The sequence below is a fragment of the Cornus florida genome, unplaced genomic scaffold (assembly GCF_030987335.1).
Source record: "Cornus florida cultivar Cherokee Brave unplaced genomic scaffold, ASM3098733v1 CherokeeBrave_3.0.0_Hap2_Chr02, whole genome shotgun sequence".
Taxonomy (NCBI): domain Eukaryota; kingdom Viridiplantae; phylum Streptophyta; class Magnoliopsida; order Cornales; family Cornaceae; genus Cornus; species Cornus florida.
In genome coordinates, this window is record NW_026775572.1 from 80,309,672 (window position 1) to 80,331,959 (window position 22,288).

The following is a 22,288-nucleotide window of genomic DNA, read 5'->3' on the forward strand; positions in this document are numbered from 1 at the left end:
CCTCTGTTTATCTTATCTTTCAACCCTAAACATAAAAGGGTATATATACAAATACAAGAAAGGCTTATTTGCATAATGGCCACAAACTCTATATATAATTACAATCTGACCCCAGCAGAAATATATATCTACATATAAATGTTCTAACCTAAGTCACACAAAGCGGGAGTGAGAACGAATTCAAGAACGAGAGCGTGAGAGCGGCAGAATTAAGTCATAAATAGTGAGAATTTGAGCCAAAGCATGTGTGGAGCGTGAGAGCGACACTTGTTGAGAAGGATTGTATGACTCAGGTTCTAACAGTTGCTTTAAAGAAAATGGTGGCATTTATTTATTCTTATTATGAATGGTGAACCGTTGTTAGTGGTGCTGAAGGTGTTGGGTCCCGATGTTAGTGTTTGTGTTTGCAAGGCGTGTTAGGCTTTTTACTGTGCAATCGTGATGGTGGTCGTCTGGAAGTGATTGAGCATTGGTTTTATTACAAGTGTAGGAGCTCTGATTTATTAATGCAGTACATGAATCGGAATTAGAGACGTTAGATGTGACTTCCCACATCGTTTGGGGGGAGAAGTTCCTGGCATTTATATGCGTGGACAACTGTTAACCATATAGACGCGTTTTGAGCAAATTCATAAGCACCGACTGGAGAGATTGCAAAGTGGACAATATTTACACAGTGCGAGACGAGTTGTGACGAATGGTATTAGATCCAATCCCCAACCAAAAATGGGGCGTGCACAAGCCCAGGCTAGCGAGCAAGAGAGGGTGATTGTGACGTCCCACAGTGTCCACGCGGGGAGTTGAGGGGGTGGACAACCCTTAACCATGTAAACATATTTTGAGCAAAACCGTGAGCACTGATAAGAGTTTGTCAAAGTGGACGATATCTACATGGTGCAAGGCGGGGTGGTTCGTGACATTAGATGAGTTATTTAGGATGTTGTTGTTATTGTGAGGTTTCTATATGTGGAGTCAGAATGTTGATTGAGATGAAAGGCCAATGGAGTGTGGAGGATTTGGATGGCATCACTGTATAGTTTTTAAGCAGGCATCAAAGTCTACTTGGAAAGGAATTGGGATTAGTATCTTCAAACATGTCAGATTTGGAGATGATCTTGTGAACCAATAATCTATGTTGTTCTAGTGGAAGGAGAGGAAACTCTTGACCATCTATTGATTCACCGTGTGGTGGCTAGTAATCTTTGGTGTATTTTGTTCTCTCTTGTTGGGATATATTGGGTTATCCCAAAATTGCTTGGGTGAGGTGCTGGGAAGTTCTCAATGGATGTGCAAGTAGAAGAGTGAGATAGGATTGAAGAACTATACTATCATTTCTTATTTGGCATGTTAGGATATGTGTGCCCTAGCATAGCAAATTCTAATTTTGGATTGTAAAAGTCATGGTTTCTTGTCTGGATATTATTATTAAAGCATTATACAATTGGTGAATGGAATGTATTATTTTTCGATTCTTTATGGAATTGATGGTGTCCGCTTGATTACAAAATATATTTATATATGTATGTAATGGCAATTAATACTATAATATAAATTAGTAATCATAAATGGTTTAAAGTCGGTAATTATGGATGGACATTTAATTAGTTAAGACTTAAACCGAATCCACGATAGATTGAAATATATTGCGAGAGCTGTCGTATGCAATTGCTCTTTATCACAGTCATGGCTTTTGACTCTCAAGCATGAGAGAAGTATAGACTCTTTTATTAATTAATAATTACTTTGATTTGTTCGGCGGATACCTCGGGATCCTTAGATGGACACTTTGGGTAATTATGTAATTAATAATTAGAGGTCTATATTCTCAATATTTGCATCAGTGCTATTTGTATTTATTTTGTTTTGATTATGGTTGATCACAAATTAAATTCGAAGGCCTTCGTATATTTTAGACAAATGTTTTATATTTATATTTATTTAATAAATTATTATTATTTTTTGTCAAATAAATATTTTATTGTGATCGAGCCGGAAATAATCAAAGGTAACAAAATAATTATATTAATTATGTTGTTGGATTGATGGCTTTAATTATCCGATAAATAATTAAGCATAGAGGGGTCAAAGTGCAACATTGACTTAGAGGTTATTTACTATTTAATTGGAGTGCAATTAATTTCTTTTAGTGGAGTAGAAATTAATTTATGAATTAATTGAATTGGGTCCATGGTTTAATGGACCGGACCAATTATTAATTTATAAGAGCCAAGAAAATAGTAAGCCCAAAAGGATTCTCACCAATAGCCTAAGTTGATATTGGAGTCATGTTAGGATTGAGAAAGTTGAATTAGAGATGGAGAATGATTTATTGTTTCCTTATTCTTATTTTTATTTTGCCTATATATACATGAGTTCATGTATATTTTAGGTGTGACTTGGAGAACAAGAAAAAGGAATACACTTTCTCTCTCTAGATTTTAGGGTTTTGTTTTTCTTCTAAAGGAGGCTACCACCAGCCTAGATTCCAAGGTCATTCATCAAGGCATATTGGTGATTCCTAAAGGGAAGATAATAATCAAAAAGAAGGAGAAAGGATCTTGCTAAAGGGATCTACAATAAGTGAGAACATTCACTTTAGAGGAAAGTTCAAAAAGTTTACTCAGACCTTTGATGTAAGTATTCAATCTGTTTATTGAATTATGCATCATCTTTTATTTATCTTTGCATAAAACTTGTCTCCATGTAATGAATCAAGATCTATGATTGCAAATCTATCAAAAAGTTTTAAAAACTTGCACGTTTCCTAACAGTGGTATCAGAGCACATAGTTTGATTCATTACTAGAGAACATGTGTTTATAAAAATCATATTCATGGATCCAAATTATATATACATATATAAAATTATTGATATATGTTGATGTATGATTTATTATACATGATGATGTATGTATAATTGTGAATGGATGATGATATGTGTTTGGGCCATGGATGAAGCTTATAGGTATATAGAATGTAATTTTATTTTTGGATGAATGTAATTAAGGCTTTGTTTTAGCCGTTTGAAAATTCAATGATGTAATTTTATTTTTTCCATTGTCTTTCAAATTGTAAGTATTTATTAAAGCCATGTAATATTCATCAAAGGATGCTATGAAGCTTCAAGAGGGTCCGAAAGGGTTAAATTATGCTTCAGTAATTTTCTGAAATTTTTTCGAATTTTTCGGGAATTTTTTGAGGCTTAATTTAATTTTCTGGGATTTTTACGGATTTTTTTGGAATTTTTCGGCGTTTTTCCGGTGGCCGGAGCTTCGCCAGCGGCGAGAAGAGGCGTCGTAGGTGGCCCGGATCAGGTGTGGTAACGGCTAGGTGAGCCTGGCGCGTGTTCCACACGCGCCAGGAGTGGGCTGGTCGATGACAAGCTGGCGCGTGGATCTCACGCGCTAGCAAAGGAGTTGGTACTCTCCACGCGCGGGAAGGCGTGTGGAGGCGCGTGGGAGCGCGTGAGGGTGCATTCCACGCGCCCCAAGCGCGTGCCGGCGCGTGGGGGCGTGTGCAGCTTGCCCTAGGCGCGTACCAGCGCGTGTGGGATCCTCCGGGCTTGTTCCAAGCGGTGTTTTGCTTCTCCTGACGCGTACAAGCTTCCTATGAGTGTTTACAGACAGTTGAAGGACGCTCGTACAACAAAAATAGTTTTTAAATGTTAAAAGCTGAATCCATTGGCCATTTATATTGCTTCTGTCTATTATTTGATGCATGGAATAATTTAATGCTTATTATAATTGTTTATGCATTGGATCCATGATTTTTAATTAAATGGCTTGATTTATATTAATTAAATTATGAAGATAAATTGGATTAGATTGCTAATTAATTTGAGAGCATTTATTGGGAAACAGAAAAATTATTTTTGTAAATTATTTTTTGCCTCAAATTAAAGATTAGTGAATCATTTAAAATCCATATATTTTCTAAATTTAATTGGATTAAAATCAAGGCGTTTTGCATGCATTAAATCATGAATTGAAAACCCTAGTTTTATATTATTAAAAATTGAGTGGGAGCGGGGATTTTATATACATTACCCCATGGCCTTCGTAATTATAACCATTATGATTAGATCTTTAAAAATAAGGCTCCACGCATGATTTAAAGAGTCTAGATTACAAGAATGGTTGTCTCACGAAAATATATTTATTAAATAACCATTATAGTTAGATCTTTAAAAATAAGGCTCTACGCATGATTTAAAGAGTCTAAGCTATTAATGGCAATATATTTAATATTTGTTTTTCCGTTGGAGTATTAATTATGTTATACACTCAATCTAAAATCAATAGTATTAGCTCCCCAACGGAGTGGTCTATACTAGGTGATTTTAGAAAGGCTAAATCTAATCGGGAATTATTTCATATTTAGATAAGGCATTGTCTAAAGAGATATGGAAATAATGAGTTATTCTCGTCAATAAGCAATAATGAATTCCGCCAACCGGATAAGTTATTGGCATATTGATTGTCCGATTTTTCATGCAATGTGGTTAAGGGACCCACAATTAATTAATTATTTTATACTTGCATGATTATTATTATTCACTTTATTTATTGTATGAATGCTTTTATTTTCAGATTTATCATGACTAGTCCATTCAGTCCACTTGCAAACATACTAAAAGAAAATCGATTAACTGGACCTAATTATATCGATTGGAAAAGGCAACTAGATATTGTACTCACATATGAGGGGTTGAATTATGTGCTTACTACTCCTAGACCTTTTCCACCTTTGCCTGAGGATCCTCCTGAGGAGCATGAAGTATTTAAGAAATGGAATAAAGCAGATGAGATGACTAAGTGCTACATTCTTGCTTCACTCTCGAATGTACTCCAAAGTCAACATCTTCAATATCTCACTTCTGCAGACATCATGCTTAACCTTAAGGAAATGTTTGGGCAAATTGGTAAGAGCGCACGCCAAAATGCTATGACAAATTTGATGACCATTAAGATGGTCCAAGGTACTTCAGTTCGGGAACATGCTTTAAAAATGATTGGTTTTTTAAATGAACTGGAGATCCTTGGATGCAACTTGGATGGTGAACTTCAGGTTGACATGATTATCGCTTCATTGCCAGACTCATTTAACTTTTTTAGGGTTAATTATTATATGAATAAGCTTGAGTACACACTCGCTGAACTATTGAATGAGTTGGTAACCTTTGAAGGGATAAACAAAAGCAAGGGTGCATCTATCAACTACACTCAGTCTGCTGGACCATCCACTTCTAGGCCCAAGAGGAGGGGCAAGAAAAAGAAGAAGGATGGTGCCAAAACTGTGGTTGTGCCAAACAAAGTAATCCAAAAGGATAAGGGAAAGAAGAAAGTGCGGGTTGAAGGCGAAGGAAACTGCTTCCATTGCGGTCAACCGGGTCACTGGAAACCTAACTGCCCAATACTTCGCACACAAGGCAAAGGAAAAGGTATATTCATTGTTGAGGCATGTAATGTGGTTGAATCTATAGATTCCTGGTGCATAGATTCTGGAGCCACTAATCATGTTTGCAATTCATTGCAGGGATTCCAGGAGTCCAGAAGCCTCAATGAAGGAGAGATATACTTGCATATGGGATCTAATGCCAAGGTGGAAGCTAAAGCAGTGGGAGTGGTTCATATGCAGTTTGATAGTGGGAGGAGTCTTATTTTAGAAGATTGTCTTTATGCGCCAAATGTTAGGCACAATTTAATTTCAGTTTCTTCGTTGGTTTGCAAAAATTATATTTTTACTTTTGAAAAAAAAATTTTAATTAAATTAAATGGTTGTGTTATAACTTCTGGTGCATTGAAAGATAATCTATATGTTTTAACTCCTAGCTCATATCAAATGCAAAATTATGAATTAAATGCAACTTCATCTAGATTGAATGTTAAAAGAAAAGCAGTTTCTCCAAACTCATTGTATCATTGGCATCTACGATTGGGTCACATCAATCAAAATAGGATTCAAAGGTTGGTTAAAGAAGGTTTATTACCTTGTGAGGCAGAGGAGCCTATGCCAATTTGTGAATCCTGTATTGAAGGAAAGATGACTCGAAGGGCTTACTCAGCTAAAGGAGATAGAGCCAAAGAACAATTAGAGTTGGTGCACACAGACGTGTGTGGTCCCATGAACACCCAAGCGAGAGGAGGGTTTGAGTACTTCATCACTTTCATTGATGATTATTCACGTTTTGGATATATTTACCTAATGCGACACAAGTCAGAAGCTTATGGAAAATTCCGTGAGTTTCAGGCGGAAGTGGAGCGTAAATTAGGTAAACTTATCAAAACACTTTGATCTGATCGAGGAGGTGAATACCTCTTGGGGGAGTTCAAGGATCATATGGTCAATGAGGGTATTGTGCGCCAGTTATCCGCACCTGACTGCCCTCAACAGAATGGAGTGGCAGAAAGGAGAGACAGAACTTTACTTAACATGGTTAGATCTATGATGAGTTTTGCTACATTACCTCTATCATTTTGGGGATTAGCCTTAGAATCAGCGATGTATATTTTGAACTGTGTTCCATCCAAGTCTGTTTCAGGAACGCCATATGAGCTGTGGTTTGGACGTAAACCTAGTTTAAATCACATGCATATATGGGGGTGTCCAGCATACGTGCGAAAGAAACAGGCAGACAAGTTGGAAGCAAGATCAGATGCATGCTTATTTGTTGGCTATCCTAAGGGCACTAGAGGTGGATTATTTTATGATCCCAGGGACAATAAGGTTATTGTCAGCACTCATGCTGTTTACCTAGAGGAGGATTATATTATGAATCACAAACCTAGTAGCCAGATAGTGTTAGAGGAGATGGTTGGCACGTTAGAGATACCCCCAGTGGACACACCTAATATAAATACTGAGAATGATAAGACACAAGAAGTCCCTGTTGAATTACCATCATCTAGTACATCGATTCCTGCACCGGTCCTTCGGCGTAGTGGGAGGACTATCATCCAACCCGAAAAACTCACACTTTTGGGTGAGGTCGATGAGGCCGTCCCCGATAAGCATGAGTCGGACCCAGTAAGCTATGCGGAAGCGTTGACCGATATAGATGCGAATCGTTGGAAAGATGCCATGAAATCAGAGTTGGAATCGATGTATTCTAACAAAGTCTGGGATGTTGTAGAACTTCCTAGTGGGGTTCAGCCCATTGGTTGTAAGTGGATCTACAAACGAAAGAGAGGAATGGATGGGAATGTTGAGACATTCAAAGCTAAACTGGTTGCCAAAGGCTTCACTCAACGTGAAGGTATTGATTATGAGGATACATTCTCACCAGTTGCAATGCTTAAATCTATTCGCATTCTTTTGGCCATTAGTGCTTATTATGACTATGAGATATGGCAGATGGATGTTAAGACGGCATTTTTAAATGGCCATCTTGAACAAGACATCTACATGAGGCAACCAGATGGTTTCGTGGTTAAAGGTCGTGAGGACTGTGTATGTAAGTTGAATAGGTCTATTTATGGACTTAAGCAAGCTTCACGCACATGGAACATTTGTTTTGATCAGGCAGTCAAATTATTTGGCTTTGAACAAAACGTGTTTGAACCTTGCGTTTATAAGAAAAAACAGGGTAATGTCATCATGATTCTCGTTTTATATGTTGATGACATCTTGCTCATTGGTAATGATGTAGAAGCATTGTCATCAGTTAAAAGGTGGTTGTTCAATAAATTTGAGATGAAAGATCTTGGAGAAGCAAGCTATATTCTTGGGATCAAGCTTATGCGAGATCGGGTTAAAAAGAAAATAGGCTTGTCTCAAGAGTCTTACATTGACAAAGTTCTGATCAGGTTTGGAATGGAAAACTCTAAGAAAGGGTTTTTGCCATTTAGACATGGGTTGGCTCTTTCTAATGACCAGTCTCCCAAGACTGATAAGGAAATTGAGCAAATGAGGCGGGTACCATACGCTTCGGCAGTTGGTAGTCTCATGTATGCCATGGTCTGTACCAGACCGGACATCTGCTACTCTGTAGGGATTGTCAGTAGATATCAGTCCAATCCTGGACTTGATCATTGGTCAGCTGTGAAGAATATCTTAAAATACCTTAGAAGAACTAAGAATCTAATGCTCATTTATGGAGGTGATGATCTGGTTCCAATCGGATATACGGATTCTGATTTTCAATCAGATCCTGATGCCAGGAGATCTACATCTGGATATGTGTTCAAGTTCAATGGAGGGGCAGTTAGTTGGAAGAGTGTCAAGCAGGGTTGTACTGCTGACTCAACCATGGAAGCAGAATACATTGTAGCCTCTGAGGCAGCAAAAGAAGCTGTTTGGTTGAGAAACTTTCTAATTGAACTGGAGGTTGTGGAGCACATAGATCGGCCTATAATGCTTCATTGCGATAATAGTGCAGCTATAGCCCAAACCAAGGACCCAAAATTTCATAAAGGAACAAGACACATTCAGAGAAAACATCATGTGGTTCGTGATATAGTAAAGCGAGGAGATATACTTGTGGCCAAGATTGCATCGGAACAAAACCTTGCTGATCCATTCACAAAGGCTTTACCGATCAAGATGTTTGATCGTCATATGGAGAACATGGGAGTTAGATGTGATTTGAATTGGCTATAAGTGCAAGTGGGAGCTGTTAGGATATGTGTGCCCTAGCATAGCAAATTCTAATTTTGGATTGTAAAAGTCATGGTTTCTTGTCTGGATATTATTATTAAAGCATTATACAATTGGTGAATGGAATGTATTATTTTTCGATTCTTTATGGAATTGATGGTGTCCGCTTGATTTCAAAATATATTTATATATGTATGTAATGGCAATTAATACTATGATATAAATTAGTAATCATAAATGGTTTAAAGTCGGTAATTATGGATGGACATTTAATTAGTTAAGACTTAAACCGAGTCCACGATAGATTGAAATATATTGCGAGAGCTGTCGTATGCAATTGCTCTCTATCACAGTCATGGCTTTTGACTCTCAAGCATGAGAGAAGTATAGACTCTTTTATTAATTAATAATTACCTTGATTTGTTCGGCGGATACCTCGGGATCCTTAGATCGACACTTTGGGTAATTATGTAATTAATAATTAGAGGTCTATATTCTCAATATTTGCATCAGTGCTATTTGTATTTATTTTGTTTTGATTATGGTTGATCACAAATTAAATTCGAAGGCCTTCGTATGTTTTAGACAAATGTTTTATATTTATATTTATTTAATAAATTATTATTATTTTTTGTCAAATAAATATTTTATTGTGATCGAGCCGGAAATAATAAAAGGTAACAAAATAATTATATTAATTATGTTGTCGGATTGATGGCTTTAATTATCCGATAAATAATTAAGCATAGAGGGGTCAAAGTGCAACATTGACTTAGAGGTTATTTACTATTTAATTGGAGTGCAATTAATTTCTTTTAGTGGAGTAGAAATTAATTTATGAATTAATTGAATTGGGTCCATGGTTTAATGGACCGGACCAATTATTAATTTATAAGAGCCAAGAAAATAATAAGCCCAAAAGGATTCTCACCAATAGCCCAAGTTGATATTGGAGTCATGTTAGGATTGAGAAAGTTGAATTAGAGATGGAGAATGATTTATTGTTTCCTTATTCTTATTTTTATTTTGCATATATATACATGAGTTCATGTATATTTTAGGTGTGACTTGGAGAACAAGAAAAATGAATACACTTTCTCTCTCTAGATTTTAGGGTTTTGTTTCTCTTCTAAAGGAGGCTACCACCAGCCTAGATTCCAAGGTCATTCATCAAGGCATATTGGTGATTCCTAAAGGGAAGATAATAATCAAAAAGAAGGAGAAAGGATCTTGCTAAAGGGATCTACAATAAGTGAGAACATTCACTTTACAGGAAAGTTCAAAAAGTTTACTCAGACCTTTGATGTAAGTATTCAATCTGTTTATTGAATTATGCATCATCTTTTATTTATCTTTGCATAAAATTTGTCTCCATGTAATGAATCAAGATCTATGATTGCAAATCCCTCAAAAAGTTTTAAAAACTTGCACGTTTCCTAACAGCATCAACGGAGTATTGCTGACTCTGAGATGTTCGGTCATCACAAATTGAAAAAATGATGTTTAGTTTTCCTGAGTTGTGGCTTTGGGAGAATTCTCCAACCCCTTCAGATTATTTGCCAATTTTATAAATCATATTATGGGTGCTACAAGGGTTTTGGTGGGAGGTTGGCCCTCTATACTTTGCATTTTCATAAATTTGCTCCCTTGGTGGTCCGATGGAGGTGGTATGACAATGAATGATGGTGGTGGTAATGGAGAGGTAATGGTATCACTTGCAAGTTTTGCACCATTTACCAGTGCTTGATTTTATTGAGTTGCCTCCCCCCTCTCCTTATTGCACAAATTATATTTGATGCGGCAGTCTTTTTACTTATGGAGTTTAAAGTCCAGTTAATTTTCAAAACTTCTGGGAAGTGAAGCTTTATCTGAGAAAAGTGCACCATGAACTCATTATTTAAGATGGCCCAAAACTAAATAAATAGAATTCAATATTCAGGAGTCTGTGGGCTCAAAACTGAACTCATTTTCATCTCCATCTCCAATTTATACAAACTAAATGCACAATTGAAAGTGGAGGTATTACTAAATGTAGCTTTGAATGTTTAGGTGGGCTTGTTTGGAAATATTCCTCTTACCTCTTCTGACATTTGGCGATTTCCATATTATCTATTAGGTGTGTCTGTTTTGTTAAATTGTGGTGTTCTTACCATGCACATTTCGGCCTTTGTGCATGTATAGTTGCTTTTTCACATTAATATTGACTCATGTCTTGTCTTTGAACCAGGTAGGACCTACTGCGCTAATTAAGGCTGAGGTTTCATGCTCTGCTCGAAGGGGGAGTCTTTCTGAGAAGGAACATGTCTTAAAGACAGTAAAAGGGTAATTTATGTTGAAGATCTATTATATGATTTCCTAATATGTGCATTGGCAAAACTAGGGGAAAAAACATCTGCATTGGCAACCTTTTGGCAACAATCGATTCCTGAAAAATCCAGACTGTAGTCTGAAAAGCAGTGAAAATCCTGAAATTTTAAAAGATGCTCCTTGAATTAGGTGAATGTGAACATTTGATGATGATTTGTCATATTCTCTTGATGCTTCTAAATGTTTTAAGTGTTCATGTTAGATGTATGAACCATCTTTTTGCCTATAGGAGCTGCCTTCGGCATTCAGTGGATATGGTACATATTGTTTAGTTCTTGACATGGTTGAATTCTCTGCTCAAGCATATTTCACGTAAAACGCAAAATAAAATATTTACTGGTTCCATTATAATTCACTTTTCAAAGTTGCAGATTTTAATATGGCTTACGAATGATTAGCATTTTAGGCCAAAAACCCATGCTGAGTACTGTCTTTTGTTTGACTCGCAGAATACTCAACAAGCTAACCCCAGAGATGTTTGATCTTCTTAAGGATCAGCTAATTGAATTTGGGATCAGATCAGCTGATATTCTGAAGGTTCCTCTTTTTGCATACATATTTGTTCCTTATATGTATATTTATATATATATATATATAGATATATATTTAATTTGGCTATCATGATGTTAATTTTTTATTGCGACTATAAAATCTAATGTTGTTTCTGCTGGTGATGCAGGGAGTAATCTCCTTGATATTTGACAAGGCTGTGCTGGAACCCAAGTTTTGCCCAATTTATACTCTTTTGTGTTCTTATCTCAATGAAAAGCTCCCCCCCTTCCTATCTGATGTATCACAAGGGAAAGAAATCACCTTTCAGCAAGTCCTCTTGACTAATTGCCGGGAGGCATTTGAAGGTGCTAACAAACTACGGGCAGAAGTAAGGCAGATGACCGCACCAGAGCAAGAGATGGAACAGAAAGACGAGAAAAGAATGATCAAGCTTCGAACTCTTGGAAACATCCGTCTAATTGGGGAGCTTTTGAAGCAGAGGATGGTGATTAAAAAGTTTGTTCATCACGTTGTTCAGGTTCTTGTTGGAGGTCATCTTAGACCTACCCTGTTTTACAATATTTTGAAATTTCTTGATTATTTAAGTATGTTCTATAATTATTTACATGTAAAACAGGAGCTTTTAGGACATAATCATAAGACTTGTCCCGAGGAGGACAACGTTGAGGCTATATGTCAGTTCTTCAACACCATCGTCAAACAGCTTGATAAAAGCCCTAAATCACAGCATAGTAATGGTACTTACAATATTCGATTGAAAGAATTATCAATGGACACCCAGCTGGCTCCACGTCTGAGGTTCATGGTTCAGGATGTTCTCGATCTTTGTGCAAATAACTGGGTCCCCAAGAGGGAAGAGGTAAACTCTCATGGCTCGTCAACTGCTATTATTTGATTTGTTGTTGGTCTAAATTTGTAGTCTTTTCCTTAACCATACAGTTTAAAGCGGCAGAAAAGAATCTGGGGTTGCCTCCTGGTGCTACAGCAAGCATGAGTAATAGTCGAGGTATTGTTTCTGGTGGTCTGGGGATATCAGTCCTGGGGGCTCCCCCATTAACCGTCCTGGAGCTGTGGGTATGATGCCTGGAATGCCAGGAACCAGGAAGATGCCTGGGATGCCCGGAGTTGATGATGACAATTGGGAAGTTCCTAGGTCCCTGTCTACGTCAAGGGGTGAAGTTTCAGCTATTCAGCCCATTGGACATGGCCAGCCACCATTGATTGGCAAGTCTACATCATTAAATTCAAGAGTGCTTCCTCAGGGTAGTGGTGGTCTTGTAAGTGATACGACTAATGCACTGTTGCAAGGCAGTGGTGGCACTCCTGTCCGTTCACCTAACTTTGGTTTTGCTGAAGATGGATTAGGGGTTCCGGAAAGCAATATTTGCAGCTGCAATATGGAATATCACTTCCAGTTCTACCGAACAAGGGATATTGGATTCACAAGCATCTGATATTGAGGCCTGTGAGTGCCTACTCTAGCGAGCCTAGATATCAAAATCGCTGGATATTTTCAACTTGTGTACCTTTCATAAACGGAACGTTTGCCATCATTTTCACTTCTTCACAAATGCACCTTCCATTTACACCCATTTGAGCCAACGCACAACTGTATAGGTGGAGCTGCTGAGAACAGGTGATTTTCAGCACATTGTCGGATGGTCATACCGGGTCTTCATCTAAGAGATTTTGCTCTCCAGTGTGGCCTCACAAGGCCTAGTTGTTTTGTAATTGATTAGTTTTATGCTTTCATTTTTGTTCTGGAATGAGTTACCTACTGTTCAAATTCATAAATGACATAGCTCTACCACTGCATTACCGTGAAAGGAGAGAAGAATTTAGTATTTTTTTTTTCCTAGTTGGACTCACACGTCTCTTCAGAGACTTGAACCCCTGACTTCCTTTTGGGAGGTAAGAGGCCGATACCGCTAGGCCACTGGCCCGTTGGTTCATATTATGCTTTTTCCTTGTGGCGTGCGAACTTGTTTTCAGTGGGCTGTTTTACATGTGTTTGGTTGGTGCTGTAGGTCTTGCTGGTAATCTGAAATGTTTGGAACTCCTTGGGGGATGTTTCTGTAGAGAAGATAAAAGATAATGAAAATAGTTTGTGTTTGGGTGCTTCTGATTGTAATATTTATGCGAGTCTGTTAGAAACATATTGTTAATTCTTAACATTCTGTGGTAGTAATTTATTTTTGAATTAGGCGAAGTATCAGCATTAAGAATGATGTATGCAACAAGTATTTGGTCATTATAGACATGACAAAAAGCGTATGAGCACCTCTATATCTATTTTACCATTTCTGAATCAAAATCGAGTTTTCTGAATGAGCGTAAATAAAATTACAATAAAATCCACACAAATACAGTCAGCTATGCAATAGATAAAACTTTGTTCCTATAGTATTTTAATTACGTAATTTAGTCCCTAGTTAAGTCACATAATTATTTTATACGGGTGTCGCTTTTACGCTCTGCGTGTATTATCATTGTCGCTGCACATGCTCTTACTCCCGATCTTATTATCTTTTGAGTTAAATTTTGTCACTCTCACATTTGCTCCCGCACTCCGCTCCGTATGACTTATGTCACGAGGAAAAGGAACCTTGGTCTATAACAAGTACTCAAGATTTAATAAATCCATTGGTATGTCTATTTATTTCAACTTGACACGATTGCAAAATTTGACATGATCCGCTAACATGACACGAGTTAAGTGAGTTTGGTTGATTTTAAATGGGTTTAGATCGTAAACGGATTAACACGATTAATCAGGTTAATTAATCATGTCGTATTAAGGTTGAGGGGTTTTCAATATTAATACTGTAGTATAGTTTTGTTTTGCATCTCAAATAAGTTTCTAAAAAAGTAATAATGTTTATTTATCACTTTTTTTTTTTTCTTTTTACTTGCCAATATTCTTTGATTTAAATTAGTCAAAATTGATTAATTGTTGTTTGTTTTTTATTGATATATTGTGTAATGATTATTAATTTGTGCAAGTATTACATGAATTTCTTATTTTTTTTATAAATTAAAATATAATTATTTAATTGAAATTTTTTATAATTTTTGCATAAATCTTATTTGTGTTTGTTCAGAAAATTTGATAAAAAGTTTTTTTAAATAATGAGTTTTTTTTTTTTTTTTTTTAAATAAATTGACAAACGTTTAGATAGATATATTTTTGTATGAATATAATAAATAGTAAAATATTTTTGCATAATATATATATATTTTTTCAAAAATTCTAACAAGGTAATGTTGCTTATAAATTTGGGCCCCCACCCTGGATAGATGCATGATGCCATATATTAGAATTGATTAGGTGAGTTGATGATCCATCACTAACAAAGTTTGGTACATTAGTTGGTTAATTATTTCTTAACTGAATTCGAGAATTTAATTTATAAAGTTACAATAGATGCCCCCTATTTGCATTATTTGACAAACTATTAAAATATGAATAATGACAATTAATTTGAAAGTTGAATGTATTGACTATTTTATAGGAGTGGGATGATATTATCATAACATTATTAAATATGATTATGTCATCTCTTATTTATATAATTTTTAATCTAATGTGTCGGACTCATCATTAGTCTTAAAAATATATAATCATCCATAAAAATAGGAAAATGGTAACAATCTTACAATGAGATTCTCCTCATTCAAGGACGCAAGATTATAGAATATAGATTTCCATTTACAAAAAAAGTGTAGATCCTGAAATCTTTCGTACAGGCAGCTTTTTCAAACACACACACACACACACACGTTGTAATCAGGTTGTTTTGGGTTTAGGAATAATTTAATCTAAAACTAACTTAAAATTATATGTAGAACTTTTCATATTTGATATTGGCTTGAAAATTAAGAAGGGAACAAAATAATATGTATCATATTGTGGTATTCTACACACATAATAAATACACAAAAAAAAGTCAAAAGAAAACCGTAGCACACAAAAAATATTATCTTTATCTGTCAATTGTTTCTAGAGAGCAAGAAAGGCTTTAGGACTGTGGATTTGAGGATTACGCTCGTATTTGTAATGTAGTTCCACCGAAAAATTGATCGAGGTTGTGTTTAGCACGTGAAGCAGCATTCGCCGGAAATTGATCGAGGTTGTGTTAACAGGTAGAGAAGAAGCCTATACATTGTTCTTTTTTCACAAGCTCAAAAGTTCTACAGGAAATTCGTCCAATTTTCAAATGACCATAACTTTCAATCCGAGATGAGTTATGGGGCCCATAAAAATATGCATGGAAAGCTTGAGACGAGCTTTATAACGCTACCAATTTCGTTTATGAGATTGGAGCCAGTTTTGAATTAAAAATTAGGTTGTTTTGATATAGTTACAGTTGATTTTAGTAATTTTTTGCATATTCCTAATTATAGATGATTTTTGTTTAGGATGAAGTTGGATTCAGATTGTTTTTATATTTGCTGAGCCTTCTAATTTCATCATTTGGGGATTATTAATTAATTTTTTGGGATTTTTAGATGCATGTCATTCATTAGTAGATAAATTTTTAGGTATCTAGGAAGCTTTTATAATTAATACAATTCTAATTTGTTGTTGCCTTTGTCCCTCCGAAGGTCAGGTTCTTATTTCTTACTGGCGTATGAATCTATCAGATTTTGATCCGAACCTAAATCGAACCCGGTCTGATTATCCAGATATGGAATGAATAAAAAATGTGATAATCCGATAAAGATTTGAATTCGATAATATGTTACCTTAACACATAGGATATGAATTAAAGGTAATTTGATTCGACAGTGATCCGAACTGAATAGAATTACACATATATATTTAGTAAATTGTATATTATAAATGTTATATATATATATATATATCATTAAATTTATATATATTAATTATCTACCATTATAGTTATTTGGTTACATACTATAAATACATATATATTCATAGTTATATTATGCACCATCCTATATATTAACAATTCTCCACTTCACGTAAACTTATAATTAGACATGTTAGTCAACAATATTTTAATCTGATTCCGAATCCAATCATATCAAAATTGGAGCCAATTAAGATATGAATCGGATATGTATTTTCGGATATGTATTTGATCCATCTGATCTGAATATGAGTCCTCTTGTTGCACCCCCCTTTTTAGTCCGGTTTTGAATTTTAATTTTATTAATATGTATATATTTATTTATTTATTTTCTGGCGAATGCGTCGGAAGGGCAATAGAATGGTAGCGAAAGGGGTTTATAGGGAAATGGAGGCGAGAATATGTCGAGTGCGATCATACTAGCACTAATGCACTGGATCACATCAAAACTCCGCAGTCAAGCGTGCTTGGGCGAGAGTGGTACTATAATGGGTGACCCCCTAGTAAGTCCTCTTGTTGTAACCCTTTTTAATCCGATTTTGAATTTTGAATTTTAATTTTATTAATATGTATATATTTATTTATTTATTTCATGGCAAATGTGTCGAAAGGGTAATAGAACGGTTGCAAAGGTGTTTATAGGGAAATGGAGGTGAGAATATGTCGGGTGCGATCATACCAGCACAAATGCATCGGATCCCATCAAAACTCCGCAGATAAGCGTGCTTGGGCAAGAGTAGTACTAGGAAGTGTGACACCCTGCGAAGTCTTTGTGTTGTACCTCTTTTTAGTCTTGTTTTGGATTTTTAATTTTAATTTTATTAATATATATAATTATTTATTTATTTATTTCCCGGCGAATGCGTTGGAAGGGCAATAGAATGGTAGCGGAAGGGGAACGAATGTGAGAATATGTCGGGTGCGACCATACCAGCACTAATGCACCGGATCTCATTTGAACTCTGCATTTAAGCGTGTGTGGGCGAAAGTAGTATTAGGATGGGTGACCCCTGAGATGTCCTCATATTGCACCTCTTTTTAGTTCGGTTTTGGATTTTTAATTTTAATTTTATTAATATGTATAAATTTATTTATTTATTTATTTCTCGGCGAATGCGTCGGAAGGGCAATAGATCAGTAGGGGAAGGGGTTTATAGGAAAATGGAGGCAAGAATATGTCGGGTGCGATCATACCAGCACTAATGCATCGGATCCTATCAAAATTCTGCAATTAAGCATGCTTGGATGAGAGTAGTACTAGGACGGTTGACCCCCTGGGAAGTCCCCGTGTTGCACCCCTTTTTAGGTCAGTTTTGGATTTTTAATTTTAATTTTATTAATATATATATATATATAATTAATTAATTAATTAATTTATTTATTTATTATATCCCGGCAAATGCGTTGGAAGGGCAATAGAATGGTAGTGGAAGAAGTTTATAGGGAAATGATGGCGAGAATATGTCGTGTGTTATCATATCAGCACTAATGCACCGGATGTCGTCAGAACTCCGCGATTAAGCGTGGTTGGGCGATAGTAGTACTAGGATGGGTGATCCCATGGGAAAGCCTTGTGTTGCACCCTTTTTTAGTCCATTTTTGGATTTTTAATTTAACTTTTATTAATATGTATATATTTATTTATTTCCCAGCGAATGTGTCATAAGGGCAATAGAACAGTAGCGATTGGAGTTTAAAGGGAAATGGAGGTGAGAATATGTCGGGTGCGGTCTTAGCAACACTATTGCACCGGATCCCATTAGAACTCCGCAGCTAAGAGTGTTTGAGCGAGAGTACTACTAGGATGGTTGACCCCCTTGGAAGTCCTCGTGTTGCACCCTTTTTTAGTACAGTTTTGAATTTTAAAATTTAATTTTATTAATATGTATATATTTATTTATTTCTCGGCGAATGCGAGGGTAATAGAACGGTAGCGGAAGGGGGTTTATAAGGAAATGGACGAGAGAATATGTCTGGTGCGATCATACCAGTACTAATGCACCGGATCCCATTAGAATACCGTAGCTAAGTGCGCTTGGGCAAGAGTAGTATTAGGATGGGTGACCCAAGAGAAATCCTCATGTTGCACTCCTTTTTAGTTTGATATTGGATTTTTAATTTTAATTTGATTAATATGTATATATTTATTTATTTATTTCCCGGCGAATGCGTAGGAAGGGCTTTAGAACGATAACGAAAAGGGTTTAAAGAGAAATGGAGGTGAGAATATGTCGGGTGCAATCATACCAGCACTAATGCACCGGATCCCATCAGAACTCCGTAGCCAAACGTGCTTGGGCGAGAGTGATACTAGGATGGGTGACCCCAGGGAAGTCCTCGTGTTGCATCCCTTTTTAGTCCGATTTTGAATTTCTAATTTTAATCTTATTAATATGTATATAAATATTTATTTATTTCCCGGCGAATGTGTCGGAAGGGCAATAGAACGGTTGCGGAAGGGGTTTATAGGGAAATGGAGGCGAGAATATGTCGGATGCGATCATACCAGCACTAATACACCGGATCCCATTAGAACTCTTCAATTAAGCATGGGAAGTCCTTGAGTTGCACCCGTTTTTAGTCCGGTTTTGGATTTTTAATTTTAATTTTATTAATACGTTTATATTTATTTATTTACTGGCGAATGCGTTGTAAGGGCAATAGAACGGTAAAAGAAAGGGTTTATAGGGAAATGGAGGCGAGAATATGTCGGGTGTTATCATAGCAGCACTGATGCACCGGATCCCATCAGAACTCCATAGTGAAGCGCGCTTGGGCAAGAGTAGTACTAAGATGGGTGACCCCTAGGAAGTCCTCGTGTTGCACCCCTTTTTAGTTCGGTTTTGTATTTTTAATTTTAATTTTATTAATATATATTTATTTATTTCCCAGCGAATTCATCGGAAGGGCAATGGAACAGTAGCGGAAGGGGTTTATAGGGAAATGGGGGCAAAAATATGTTGGGTGCAATCATACCAGTACTAATGCACTGGATCCCATCAAAACTCCGCAGTTAAGCGTGCTTGGATGAGAGTAGTACTAGGATGGGTGACCCCTGGGAAGTCCTCGTGTTGCACCCCTTTTTAGTCCGGTTTTGTATTTTTAATTTTAATTTTATTAATATGTATTTATTTATTTATTTCCCGACGAATGCGTTGGAGGGGTAATAAAACCGTAGCGGAAGGGGTTTATAGGGAAATGGAGGCGAGAATATGTTGGGTGCGATCATACCAACACTAATACACCAGATCCCATTAGAACTCTGCAGTTAAGCGTGGGAAGTCCTTGAGTTGCGCCTGTTTTTAGTCCGGTTTTGGATTATTAATTTTAATTTTATTAATATATTTATATTTATTTATTTACCGACGAATGCGTTGTAAGGGCAATAGAATAGTAGCAGAAGGGGTTTATAGGGAAATAGAGGCGAGAATAGGTCGTGTTATCATAACAGCACTAATGCACCAGATCCCACCAGAACTCCGTAGTTAAGCATGCTTGGGCGAGAGTAGTACTAGGATGGGTGACCCCCTGGGTAGTCCTCATGCTGCACTCCTTTTTAGTACGGTTTTGTATTTTTAATTTTAATTTATTAATATGTATTTATTAATTTATTTCCCGGCGAATGCGTTGGAAGGGCAATAGAACGGTAGCAGAAGGGGTTTATAGGGAAATGGAGGCGAGAATGTGTCGGGTGCGATCATGCCAAAACTGATGATCGGATCTCATCAGAACTCCGCAATTAAGCGTGCTTGGGCGAGAGTAGTACTAGGATGGGTGACCCCCTGGGAAGTCCTCGTGTTGCACTCCTTTTTAGTCTGATTTTGGATTTTTAATAAATGCGTCGGAAGGGCAATTGAATGGTAGTGGAAGGGGTTTATAGGGAAATGGAGGTGAGAATATTTCGGGTGCGATCATACCAGCACTAATGGACCGTTTGAAGCATTATATGGCCGACCGTGTCGATCTCCTATTTGTTGGATAGAGGTTGGAGAGAGTAGATTTGTGGGTCCTGAATTCATTAAGGATACCTCAGAAAAGATTGCTCTTATTAGGGATCACATGCACACTGCCCAGAGTAGGTAGAAGAGTTATGTAGATCGTCGTACTCGTACTTTGGAGTTTCAGGTGGGAGATCAAGTTCTACTCAAAGTATCTCCTATGAAGGGAGAAATGCGCTTTGGGAAGAAAGGGAAGTTGTCACCACGTCTTGTCGGTCCTTTTATGATTACGGATCGAATTGGAGGTGGCATATCGCTTAGCACTTCCGGACAATTTAGATCGTGTCCATAATGTGTTTTATGTTTCCATGTTACGAAAAATTTTTCGAGATGAGGATCGTTATCAGCATATAGATGTTAGTGAGATTGAGTTGCAGCCGGATGCAACATATGTGGAATCGCCATGTCGTATTGTAGATCGTAGAGATCAGATTCTTCACAACAAGGTCATCCCTTTAGTGCGTGTCCAATGGAGTCATCATAATGAGGCTAAATCTACTTGGAAATGGGAGTATATCATTCGCTTAACATTTCCATAAATAATGGAAGAAGGTAAGGACAAATTCCGATGACGAAATTCCTTTTGTTAGGGGGGAATAATGTAATACTACTAATTTTAAAAGGATAATCTCGATATTATTTTATATATTTTAGTTGCATTTTATTTAATTATTTGACTATGTAGTTATTTGATTACGTGTTTAATTGAATTGTTTAATTAAATATTTTGTTTGCTTAAATATTTTATTTGACTTAACTGATTAATTAAAATTATGTGCTTGAATGTTATTTGCATTAGTTGGTTTAATTGATGTGTTAGTTATTTGTAATTAGTTGTAGATTAAGTAATTAAATGTTTCTTTTTTATTTATTTAATTTTAAGTCATTTAGTAATAATATGATGTATATTTATATATTTATAAAATAAGAATATACATAGATTATACGCAACGTATATTTTAGTTACATTTTTAGTATTTTAATTTTATTATTTTCTTTATTAATATAACTTGGATTGGGAAAAGGAGTAGGGTTATTATTTAGCCTATAAATATATAACTATAGGGTTGAAAAAGGGGACTAGAAATATATCACGTAATATATTTTAGAGAGAAAGAATGAAGAAGAACGAAGAGAAAGAGGAAGAGGAAGAAGGAGGTTAGGGTTTTAATCAAATCTCTAAAGGCAAGTTCTTGTTCTACACTTCTCTTTTGATATGTGAATTATATATTGTAATACCCCTAATTTTAAAAAGGATATAATTGGAATTTTATTATTTATCTTATTGTTTTAGTTTTTATTTTATTATTTTTTAGGTGCTTACGTGGCTATGTGTTTAGATGGTTTCCTGTTTTATGTGTAATTGAATTAAGTGTTGAATGAAATTATTTGTTATTTGATTTTGATGCGGACTTTTATTTTTTATTTCATTTTGTGTTATTTTTAGTTTAAATTGATGGATTTGGGATCGTAGTAATGGACCAACAGTGGGTCTCATGGACTACTTGAATAGAGGTTGCAGATGGGTACGAGTAATTCCCATATATGGTTGGTGGTATATATATATACTCGCGTATATATATTGGCGAATATAGATTGTTATTATTGTTGTTATTTATTTTTAATAATAATAATAATAATAATAATATGTTATTAGGTTTTATATATATATATATATATATATATATATATATATATATATATATATTAATGAGAAATTATATGTATATAATTGGTTAAAACGTATAGGGCAATCTATATACATACAATTGTATTTTTATTTTATTTTTTATTTCTTTTATTTTTAGCCGACTTAGTATTGGATTGGAAGTAGGGTTTTATTTAACCTATATAAATATATACGATGGTCTGCAATAGGGTTTGAAAACCCTTATAGCAGCAATAAGGGACGGGAGAATACATAGAGTTTTTAGAGAGAAAC

At 35.8% G+C, this 22,288-nt stretch overlaps 4 non-coding genes and 9 pseudogenes across 4 annotated transcripts; all 13 read left to right on the forward strand.

Moving 5' to 3' along the window:
* The first annotated feature begins 10,269 nt into the window (after positions 1-10,269).
* Positions 10,270-12,928, forward strand: LOC132296455 (eukaryotic translation initiation factor-like; annotated as a pseudogene).
* A 3,826-nt stretch (positions 12,929-16,754) lies between these two features.
* Positions 16,755-16,873, forward strand: LOC132297502 (5S ribosomal RNA; annotated as a pseudogene).
* Positions 16,874-17,013: 140 nt separating this feature from the next.
* LOC132297460 (5S ribosomal RNA) lies at positions 17,014-17,132 on the forward strand (annotated as a pseudogene).
* A 133-nt stretch (positions 17,133-17,265) lies between these two features.
* On the forward strand, positions 17,266-17,383 carry LOC132297495 (5S ribosomal RNA; annotated as a pseudogene).
* Positions 17,384-17,528: 145 nt separating this feature from the next.
* LOC132297461 (5S ribosomal RNA) lies at positions 17,529-17,647 on the forward strand (annotated as a pseudogene).
* A 167-nt stretch (positions 17,648-17,814) lies between these two features.
* Positions 17,815-17,933, forward strand: LOC132297526 (5S ribosomal RNA; annotated as a pseudogene).
* A 137-nt stretch (positions 17,934-18,070) lies between these two features.
* LOC132297347 (5S ribosomal RNA) lies at positions 18,071-18,189 on the forward strand. The gene has a single exon (XR_009479206.1). It is a non-coding gene; the product is annotated as a 5S ribosomal RNA (ribosomal RNA).
* Positions 18,190-18,322: 133 nt separating this feature from the next.
* On the forward strand, positions 18,323-18,440 carry LOC132297480 (5S ribosomal RNA; annotated as a pseudogene).
* Positions 18,441-18,581: 141 nt separating this feature from the next.
* LOC132297313 (5S ribosomal RNA) lies at positions 18,582-18,699 on the forward strand. Its single transcript, XR_009479174.1, has one exon. It is a non-coding gene; the product is annotated as a 5S ribosomal RNA (ribosomal RNA).
* A 360-nt stretch (positions 18,700-19,059) lies between these two features.
* On the forward strand, positions 19,060-19,177 carry LOC132297387 (5S ribosomal RNA; annotated as a pseudogene).
* A 133-nt stretch (positions 19,178-19,310) lies between these two features.
* Positions 19,311-19,428, forward strand: LOC132297306 (5S ribosomal RNA). The gene has a single exon (XR_009479168.1). It is a non-coding gene; the product is annotated as a 5S ribosomal RNA (ribosomal RNA).
* A 354-nt stretch (positions 19,429-19,782) lies between these two features.
* Positions 19,783-19,901, forward strand: LOC132297444 (5S ribosomal RNA; annotated as a pseudogene).
* Positions 19,902-20,037: 136 nt separating this feature from the next.
* On the forward strand, positions 20,038-20,155 carry LOC132297354 (5S ribosomal RNA). The gene has a single exon (XR_009479212.1). It is a non-coding gene; the product is annotated as a 5S ribosomal RNA (ribosomal RNA).
* Positions 20,156-22,288: the final 2,133 nt, after the last annotated feature.